A 10,919-nucleotide genomic window follows, 5' to 3' on the forward strand; every position below is an offset into this window, starting at 1 on the left:
AATTAACTTATATATACATTTATTAATCAAGAAAAAAATTTAGAGAATCTTTAATCTTCTAGCTTTTATATATATTAATTTTAAATATATACATATATACATTAGGGATATGACTTTTTTGCAACCTACTAGGCCTGTATCGTAATTCAATGAACTTTTATGTAAAAAGAACGAATAGATGTTTCATTTTGATATATTTTGAAAAAAGGTCACCCCAAAACCAAAAAAACGAATTTTCAATAGGTACACTTTTGTACAGTAAATGAATATTAAAGGCTGAAGATGTTGTAAGAGTCATACTCCTGTTGTTATTTTATTTATTTATGCAACATGTACTGTGATATAACAAAAAACATTATGTGATATATAATTATACATGTATTACAAAATTAACAGTATCAAAGCGTCTAGTACAACAATATACATAACTGTCTGTGTCTATAGGCCTACTGTGTTTAGTACAGGGGTCACATGATGCTCACGTCTCATAAAGAGTCTAGCGCTTATTACTTAGAATGAATCGAAGTTGCAGTTTGTCTTTCTTTCTGCAGGAAGCATACAGGTCCTGCATCACCTTGATTGCACGTTCAGCTATCTGATTACTTCGTGGTATGTCGATGACGGATGGCTCTTTCTTCCAGTGATTTTTGAATGACTGCAATGCCTTTTTGTAAGGCTTCAATACATCAGATAAATTCTTGAAGTCATTGTCATTGTACTTTTGACTACTAAACCAATGTTCTGCCCACTCATATGAAATGAACCTGCAAACCTTCTCCAAATTCTTTCTCGCTTCAGGCATAAGAATGAACGCCAGAATGGCGAGAATGGCTCTTGAGTTCCATCTGGCATTGCTCATATTAGGAATGTTCTGAAAGTGAATCAGAGGGAAGTTTCTTTGTTCTTCATAGAACCTAAACACTCTTGTTAAATGGTACAAAAACTTCATATCGTCTCTCCACCCTGATTTATCAAGAATTTCTACAGTTCCATTCACAAACTTATCCTTCAGTTCATCATACTTATTCAACAGTTCAGACACAAATGGGTATTCAATGTTTGGAGATTTGGTATCACCCCCAAGTTCTTCGTCCATCACCAGACGGAGAATCCTGTCTAGTACGTGATGCTGACAACCGATAAATTGTGGTATTGTGACACCCTTTAATTTAAACATACGTTGCAACTTCACAACAACTCCATTTCTCTTCCCAGTATTGACGTTTGTTGTATCAGTAATGATCATCTTAATTGAATTCCACAAATTGTATTCATCAATAAGTTTGGCAATTTTTTCAGCAACAGTTTCAGCTTTGCCATCTTTTAAACGCAGTGCATCAAGTTTCACGTCAGTTCTTTCATTCTGAAGTACAACTACCTGATATTCCTTATCATCTATTCGTTTGCCGTCAAAGTGTAAGGACCACTGTTCCATTTTAAGTTGTTGTATCATTTCTTTTTTTTAATTTACCTGCCTCTTTGAATGTGGACTTGTAAATTGCTGATTGACTTGGAGTTGGAATATCAATACCTTGTTGTGATAATACATTGCATATTTTAGCAGCTTTCTTTGTGGAAACTCCACTTGATGTAACCATACTTACAGCAAATTTACTTTTGTAGTGCTTTCTAGTTTTTTTCTGAGTGTCCTCATCATCGTCTTTATCACCGTCGTCGTCTTCATCATCTTCACTCTTACTTTTGCAGTTTTCAGATTCAGTACCACTGTCTGTGGTAGACAGGACTTGTGATGTGGAAGGTATTGCTGTTCCAGACTGGACTTTCCTTCTCTTGGAAGGGTGAATGGTTTCTTTACTTGCCACTTGTCCTGTTGAGTACCCCACCTGTCCTTTACTTTCTTTTTGTAGGTGGTATAGACATTTATCTTCCGAGGATAACCACTGGCCATTCACTTTCGTGATGTCAAATAATGCATTGAGAACATCATATTTTCCACGCTTGACACATTCATCATAGACCTTCAGCACCTTCATAAGCTTTGCTCTTATCACTTGATCAGACACATGTGGAAAATTCAGTTTATTGTCCCACAATTTTGTAATTTCCTTAGAAATTTGGTCTATTCGTTCTTTTCTTCCTTTAACATATGCTCCGAGAAACTGGTATCTTCCTACGATCTGCAATTGAAGTGGTATTCTGGATTTTTCATCGAGTGAATGTTCTTCTACAGCCACGCTTCCTCTTCTTCTGTGTGACTCTTGAAATCTCACCAAATTTTTAGTCCAAGTCTTCTTGTTCTTTGTTACTGTGGTATGACTTTTCTTGTGAGACATCATATAATATTGTTACGACTTTACGGATAGCTGAGCGTAAATATCCGTTTAATAAAGTCGTTTAATTAATAAAATACTTTAACTGTATAGTAATCCAATTATAGTTCGATAATCCAGTCAATGTTGATAACAGTTCGATAATCCAGTCCGTATCCTAACGATAATGCTACAACTACTTATACTTCGTACACTTACAGCGTCTTTAGTTCGCTACAGTAGTTCCTTATTAGCTCAGTTACATGCAGAGTACTTCATAGAACTATTCACATTATCAACACTGAGCTCACATTAGCAACACTGAGAATTAAGCTGAGAATTAAGCTTAAGATTAAAACATCGGTCAAAAATGAATGTATAAAAATGGTAAATCAAATTTTTATTTTGGGGGTGACCTTTTTTTGTTGCAGAAAGCTATTTGGGCCTTTTTTCATGATTTTAAGTAAAAGTTCATCGATTTATGATACAGGAAACATTTTATTTGAAAAAAAATTAAAAAGTCATATCCCTAATATATATATATATATATATATATATATATATACATTATATATATGCATGCATTACATACATGCATACATACACACATGCATACATACATACATACATACATACATACATACATACATACATACATACATACATACATGATTTTTGGCTTATATACTTTCAAAAGTAATAAGTAAGCACCATTATATGTTAAAGGTAAGCAAATGCAAAGACTTATGAAATGGGACACTAGTGCTATTTCTTTTGCAATCCTATATATGTATATGTGTATGTATATATTTGTGTGTATATATATACACACATATATATATATATCTTTGTGTATGTACATATACACATATATTTATAAAAAATACATTACATATATATTTATATTAATGTATTATATATAATGTATTATGTATATATTATATTACATATAATACATTTTATTACATATAATGCATTTTATATCATTTTTTACATAAATTTGTAAAGACAGATATACAGTTAACCCAGATTATATATATATATATATATATATATATATATATATATATATATATATATATATATATATATATATATATATATATATATATATATATATATATATATATATATATATATATATATATATATATATATATATATATATATATATATAATTACAGCAAATACAATCTTTGTATATTCTAATAAGTTTAAATTCCAATGTACAAATATCATACAAGTGACCGCCATTTTTTTTTTTTTTTTTTGGCATGTGAATTTTATTAATTCACCGGAACACGACCATGGTAAAATACTTGATGCTTTATATTATTTCATAGCCCTCTTCGCTTTTACGCAGGTTTTATCTTAATCTCTAAAAAACTTTTACTTTTGCTCTGAACAAGCATTAGTGTTATATCCTTTTTAAAGTTTCTTTGCGTCAAAAAAATACTGTTTCTGCAGGAAAAAGTATTTTTCGAATCCCGATCTTTGTAATGGAAAGATATTCTGTATGGAAATTTGTACAAATCAATGTGTAAACGCGTCAGTCGTTAAATAGAAAAATTTTAAAAAAACTAATGTCCGAAAAAATGAGATTTTTTACATTAACTCCCATTTCTAGTTCCAATTTGCTTTGCAAACGATTTGTTTCAATATATTCATATATGACACTGGTTGCAATATACTAATGCAGTTGCTTATTGTGTTTAAATTTTTCAATTAAATTCTCTATTGAATCCTTCATTAAATTTAATGGCATTTGGCGAGACGTTAACAGATGGTAGATTCCATGGTTACCAACATAATGTTTGATAAATTTCATACTTGAATTTTAATATCTTTAATTTTTTTTAGAAGAGTCGTAACGCTCGCTAAAATCTGTCTATAATTTTGGTGAATATTTTCAGATAAATTTTTCACCAAATAATTTCTCAAAATTTTTTATTACTTGGAATGTTTTGAACTTTTTTTAATTCTTGATAATGATTTTAAAGTAGATATTAACTTTGACAATCTAATTTCTTCATAGTGTTTCTTAATTTCGTCAAGATCATCTAAAAGAACCTTGACGTAGATATCTTCTGCTGGTTTTACAAATCTTGAAGTTGTGCTTCCTTCGATATTTTGTGACAATACTTTGGATCTGACATATCTTTTGACAAATCCTCCATTTCCGTCAACAATAGATTTACCATGGATGTGTGTAAATCCATTGTATGCTAAAAGCCCTTCTAATTTTTTTGTGTCATTTTTATAACAATTTCAAAGACTCTATGATATACTGATTTTTTGAACTAAGTTAGCATCATCAATCCTAAAGGTAAGTTCTTTGACAGTTTCTAGCAGTTGCTCAAAATTGCACTCATGTAAGGGATCATGAGTTTTTTATATTGCTTTTCATTATCTGATGCACTTTGGAATTGGAATTTGGCCGTAATTAGCGCTTTGCGATGTATTTATAGTAACGCATTTATAATTCTCTGCAAAATCAATGTTACGACAGCTTCTTTAGTATTTAGTTTCATACTTTCATCAACCATTTGATCATATGTCAAAGCTTGATTAATTCTTAAATATGTCTAATCCAAAGATTCAGGAACTAGTTTATATATTTCACACAATAGATCACTTATTGATCCAGACTTTGATAATTTCTCAATATTGCAATAAACGTTGGGACGAATCTTTTTTGATTCTGTGTTTACTCATTTTTTCCAAGTCATTTGATTATATCATCTTCAAAAAATTGAATTTTGAGAGAATTCATTATACTCGGATTGGTTCATGAAGCACTCTACAAATGGATTCTCACATTTGGAGTTTAAATGCATTTAGTTGTCAGTCAAAAATAATTTCATGTATAGATGCGACTATATGGGGGAGGATGGGTAGGAGTGAATCGTTGATCCTACAGCTAAACGGGAAATTAAAAAGACTCAAAATTTTCACCAAGAACTTACATACAAATTGTTGTTAACAAAATCCAGTTTTTTTTACCGCTTCTTGGTGGGGGTGTGTCCGGTAACGTTCGAGACATTAGATAGTGGTTGAAAATTTACTAATAAACAATGCAGTTTTTAGAACAAAGTATTTTACATGCATAAACCACATACTTATTGCACATTTAATGTTTTAATCCAATTGCACAGCTTGGGGAGGAATGAGCCATTCCTTTACGGGTAGGATTGAGCCGCGAGTCACTAATTCTTCACGTTAAAAAAGTTTTGACTTCAGCGTAAAAACATATTTACGTTTGACTTTTATATCTTAGTATATCATTAGAAAACTCGTGTGCAACATCTTATTTATTTTTACCATATGTTATCATGCCTCGAGTCTATAAAAGAACCACTTCGAAAGCAAAAACTTCCAGTAAAGATATGAAAGATGCATTACATTTAATTCAAAAAGGAAAAAGTATTAGAGAAACTGCAATAACTTCCAAAATACCCTATCCAACGCTTCTTTGTTATTGGAAAATTTTTTTGCTTGATGAAAATACAAAACTTACCCCGAATTATTATGTTAAAAGAGTATTTACAGAGAAGCAGGAATTAGAATTAAAGGAATATACTTTGACTTGTTCAAGAATGTTCTATGGCCTTCTAATTAAAGAATGTCGGTGTATAGCGTTTGTATAGATGTATGTATAGATTTTGTATAGATTTTGTATAGATGGTGTATAGAATTTATTGTTATTAATGTTACATTATTACTTAATTATGTTATGTTTAATTATAAAGTATTTGTTACTTACTTGATTTTCAATAAATTAGTTAAAGAAAATATCTAATTTTAGTTTTCTAGTAATCAAAGATGATGGCTCACTCCTACCATTTGCTTGGTTCACTCCTACCCATCAATGGGTAGGAGTGAACCATTAGCAACACCTGCGTTATTGTTCAAGTTATTAAAAATCTAAAGATATTTTGATATTTCATGTATTACTATTAGAAACCTAATACATTAGGCAACCTTAGGCTCCTTATCCTATACTTTTTCCACTTTTGGTTTTCTTGATATAATTGATTTAAAAAAAAAGTGGCTCACTCCTACCCATCCTCCCCTAAATAATTAATTTAAAATACATATTTTCGTGTATAAAGTAAAGATAAATATTATGTGGTATTTTTTTGATCGAATCAATTTTACATTGTCAATAACATACACTTGGATTTTCTTTTAAGAACCTTCCGTAAACTTTAATAGGGCAAGCGTTTAACACTTAGTTTTTAATTCCTCTTTCACAAATAGTGCATTTTCCGAAAGTAAAGTTTTCAAAACGGCATCATTTTAATCTGGAGTTCTTTTCTGGACTTTCTGGACTCCTACCTTTTACTATTTTCCTCATCCTGATTTTTTTCTTTTCAATCATCACGTGTATTTTCAAAAGATGTTGTCTAAAAGTTTTAGAATAAACTGGATTACGATTATTGTTTTGTACTGGATTATTTTTTCTCCATTTTGCGGAATCTTCTTTCGGTGTCTTACTACAATATAGAAAACAACATTAACTTATAATTTGTGAACGATCAGATTAATAATAATTGGTTACTTTTTTAAATTGCTTTTGTGATTTTGTTGGATATTGAAAAGTAATTATTAATCAAATAATTTTTTTTTTATTGATTGCACACATTTGGAAACGACGATTACTGACAAAAAGCAACTACAGTAGCGTACAAAAGTTTAGAAACACCAAGTTTTCTTCGGTTTTTAAAGCATAACTTTTCACAAACTTTCTCAAATCAGTTGAAATTTTTACCAAATTTCTTTATATTAATTCAATTCATAATACAAACAATAAAAATTATAAATTATAACGGTTAATTAAAATTTAATCTTTTTTTGAAAAGGCTTCGGTGCAAAAGTTTAGAAACAGTATCCCCAGCAAACATTTAGTCTAAAAAAGACGTCTTAAATATGTCTTTTAGACGTATTAGACGCTTTTTATACCTCTAAAAGACATCTTTTTTAAACTCGATGTTTGCTGGGTCATACCTTGAAATTGATTTTGTAAACAAAAGCATTTGTGCAAACCTCAAAATTAAAGTCCTAATAATGTTAAAAAAGGGCACAAACAAAAAAGTGCCTTTTTTTTAATATTAAAAAAGGGTACAAACAAAAAAGTGCCATTTTTTTTATATTCTTAGGACTTAATTTTGAGGGTTTTTTATCATCATAAAAAAAAAATTTGTTTTTAAATAGTAAAATCAAATAAAAATCAAAATAATTTCCATCGTTTGCAACAATCTTCACCCATCATTTTGGCAACATATGAACTCCATTGTAAAAAAATTTTCTGGTTTTTGAGCTATCTAGTATTCTAGCCAATTTTAAACTTCTTTAAAGCAATTAAAATGCTGCTCTCCAAGTGAATGTTGAATTGACCGAAAAAAAATGATAATCTGATGGAGCAGTGTCTGGTGAAGGTGGGATAAAACAAAAGACACGATAAAGTAATTCCTCTAAAGAATTACTTTATCGTGTCTTTTGGCATAATCTTATTGTTTTTCTTTAAGAGCTTGATTTAAAGCGATCAATTGTTGTTGGTAGTGTATACCTCTTATAGTTTCTCCAGATTTTAGCAGTTTATAATACGCCACACCTCTTTGGGCGCCACCAGATGCAAACCATAACTTTTTTACCATGGATATTTCACTTTGGTATAGATGTTGATGGTTGACCAGGGTCACACCACAATTTTTTTCGCATGGGATTGTCAAAACAGATCCATTTTTCATTACCATTAACAATTTGATCCAAAAAAGATTTTCTTTTAGACCTTTGAAGAAGGTTTTCGATTATTACCAATCATCTTTCTAAATCATTTACCCATTTACCTTCTTTTTGGATCTTTCCTATCAATTGTAAACGCTTACTAACTGCAGCTTTAGTGACTCCTAACGCGTCGGACAATTGTTTTGAATCTTCTTACAATAATTCTTGCAATTCCAGATCTTCAAACTTTTTGGGCTGATTTAGATCAAAATCACCACTTTTAAATAGTCTAAACCAGTATTCGCATATTTTAACAGATAGTGCATGCTCTTCATAAGTTTCTGCAAGCAAACGATGACTTTCAGCAACAGATATCTTTTGGTTACAGAATAAAAGCAGCGCATGCTACAAATGATCTTTTTTAATGGTTCAAAACTGGTCCTTTTTTGGTTAAAAAAAATTACATTTTTGTTCAAATTTACTTAATAAATTATGCTAATTTTTCAGGATTAATTGATAAATTATAATTTAAAATCATATTTAAATTAAAAAATTCATGGTTTTTTTTTTACTTTAAAAAACCCTCTAAATTAAGTTAACCTCCTAATATTAAACTATAATGATTTTTTATTTAAAAAGTAAAAACAGTTTTATCATAAAACTTTTAAAGTTAAATGAAGTTAAAAAATTTAACATTATTTTCAAAGAAATCTGAAAAATGAGAAATTTTTTTTCGTTAAAATGGAGACTTTTTTAGTCTTAACAAAAGTCTATATTTATATATTATTTATATATATTTACTTTTAAGATAACCTTTTAACTTTATGTATTTCAAATATATTGAAAAAAAATTTAAATCTGAATTTTTTTATTCAATTTAGAAGAATTTTTTTAAAGTAAAATTAAATGTATACATACTTTTTTGTTTTAAATATCGGCTTAAAAAAATGTTCCACCGAGTTCCAAGGAGGTATGTATTTTTTTAGTTAGTTAACATTTTTACTTTTAGAATATAAAGGGATTGCGCAGTCACCTGCGGAATGGGGAGTTATTGAAGAAATACAAATATCAATGAATCCATAAAAACTTTGCTTTCCGCCATTTTTTAACAGTAAATTACTATATCAAAACAAAAGAAAATTACAGAAGATAAGGTTTTTATGGATTCATTGACAATTGTATTTCTTGAATTTGAGTTTTTTACTTGTATAACTTGTTTTAATATATCAAATTTATTTTTAAGAAACAATTTTTTAACCATATGCTACTTAGAAGTTTGTTAAAATGTTTATTGTCAATTTTGAATAATAAATCATTATTCGAAAAGTACTAACCATTTGAAATATCTTCACTCAACAACTTCAGTTTTTCCAGTAATATACATGTAACATTATTTACTTAAAACTTATATCACCTAATGTGATGATTGGTCAAAGCAATAATAACATAAATTGTTAAACACTGTAAAGTGAAAAATTATGTAAAGTATAAAAAAATGTTTCTGACATACTAATGATTTTATTTAATTAGCGATTCTTAAAAACAATAACAATCAAAAGGTTAGCCCTTATCTCGAATATACGTAAATTAGGAGTGGATAAATTACGATTATTGAAGGATTTACTTGACGAAATGAAATAAAACTGAAGAAATTAGCAAAGAGAACATAAATAAAGTTTTAAAAAAGTACTTATACAAAAGCTTTTATCATGTAAATATTTTCCTGTAAAGAGGATACTAAACTTCAATTATTCTAATTTTTTTTCTACTTTTTCTCTCAACGTTTTAAAAAATAACTAATAGAAATACCCAATCTTACTAATTTTTAGGTTATGAATTTCATATTTTTTTATACGCAAATTTTCATTTAACATATTCATTTTGTATACACATTTCACAATATACTTCTAAAAGGTTAAAACAAGTTTTAAAAATAATAAATTTTTCATTTTACAAACAGGAGAAGCTGGAACAATTATGTCCTGAAAAAAAGTTACACCATCAACATTTCACAGCTTAAATTGTGACTTTTCAAAGGAACTGCCTTTTTATATACTAAAGTTTTATATACTAAAGTTTCTTAAGGAACTTTTATATACTAAAGTTTCTTAAGGAACTTTTAATGGCAAGTTTAAAATGACAACGTTGAGAGCCTCTAAATAATTGACATCACAAGAGGTTTGGCACATACAGGACAATTAATTGGATCTGCAAGAACTCATGTTCTCCGCACCAGCAAACGGTAAAAGTGTAAACCTTTAGTAAACCTTTCTCCCATTAGAATCAAAAAAAAAAAAAATCAAACTTAAATATGAATCTCGAAGAGGCTGATTAAGGTGCAACATCTTACATTTCTTCAAGAAATACGAAAATTTCATCGCTCTTAATGATGGAAAAATGATGAAAACTATTATTAATGAGATTGAAGTACCGAAAATTTTTTCTTAAATAATTGATTGATTGCCGAATGCTAGTCAGACTGATTAGGTGACGTTTAAAATTAGATTTAAACTTGAAAAACCTCTTAAACAGTTTTCAATGTTTTTCTTTTTTCTTTCTCTACCTATCTTCAAATATTTTCATTCAAACTTATTGAGATCTATACGGATAGTCACGGAGAACAAATAATTTGGCGTCGTAGTTTTTTTTCGTTGTTTGCGCTGTTAATACTTATAGTATTTATGTGCCTAAATTATGGGTTTGTGCATTAGCATATTTTTTCAGAACTTGTTACGAAAAATGTTCAAAACTTTTACACTTTTCTATTAGGGTCCCATTTACTGTTTTGGAAAAAAATCTGAATTAGCTTAAATTTATGGCGTTTCGTATTGTTGAATAAATTTTCGGATTTTGCGTTTAATACGACGAGAATCCGAAATTTGGTTAAAACTTAATGTATCTCCGTCCTTCATTTTTTTTTCT

This window comes from Hydra viridissima, unplaced genomic scaffold (genome assembly GCF_058129835.1).
Source record: "Hydra viridissima isolate aposymbiotic clone 2 unplaced genomic scaffold, HvirCarnegie_v1 scaffold_4, whole genome shotgun sequence".
Taxonomy (NCBI): Eukaryota; Metazoa; Cnidaria; class Hydrozoa; order Anthoathecata; family Hydridae; genus Hydra; species Hydra viridissima.